Source organism: Pteropus alecto, unplaced genomic scaffold (assembly GCF_000325575.1).
Source record: "Pteropus alecto unplaced genomic scaffold, ASM32557v1 scaffold35, whole genome shotgun sequence".
Lineage (NCBI taxonomy): Eukaryota > Metazoa > Chordata > Mammalia > Chiroptera > Pteropodidae > Pteropus > Pteropus alecto.
In genome coordinates this window covers 14,167,569-14,167,945 of record NW_006437828.1, presented here as the reverse complement: position 1 = coordinate 14,167,945, position 377 = coordinate 14,167,569, and the positions used below count along the sequence as shown (strand labels likewise).

Sequence of the window (377 nt, the reverse complement as noted above, 5' to 3'; positions counted from 1 at the left end):
TAAGCTCCGCCTGGGCCACATGTTTTCTGCTCCCTCCTCTGGGACGTGGGTGTTTTCAATGCATTTCATTTCATCAGACGGTTTAAGGGTTTGAAGAGCTGACGCACGAGAAATGCGTGGAGCCTGTGGCTTAACTGGACGCAGAAGCCCAAGGGGTGATCCTCGCCTCGCTGTCGTCGAGAACAGTGTGCCAGGACTTGGAGTGGGGGTTACAGGGAGAACTGAGGCCGAGCTCCAGCGAGAACTGGGGGCTGGGCCTGGCTTCCACTCTTCACTGGGGTCTGGGCCTCTTGACAATCGGACACAACCTCTGGAAATCCCCCAAGAGCTGCACGCACCAGTAGATGGCCCTAACTTTATGCACATTAAGTATACGG

General features: G+C 55.7%; 1 protein-coding gene across 1 annotated transcript in view; it reads right to left on the bottom strand.

Moving 5' to 3' along the window:
- LOC102889579 (dynein regulatory complex subunit 4-like) overlaps window positions 1-377 on the bottom strand; it is a 9,078-nt gene that overhangs the window by 2,920 nt on the left and 5,781 nt on the right.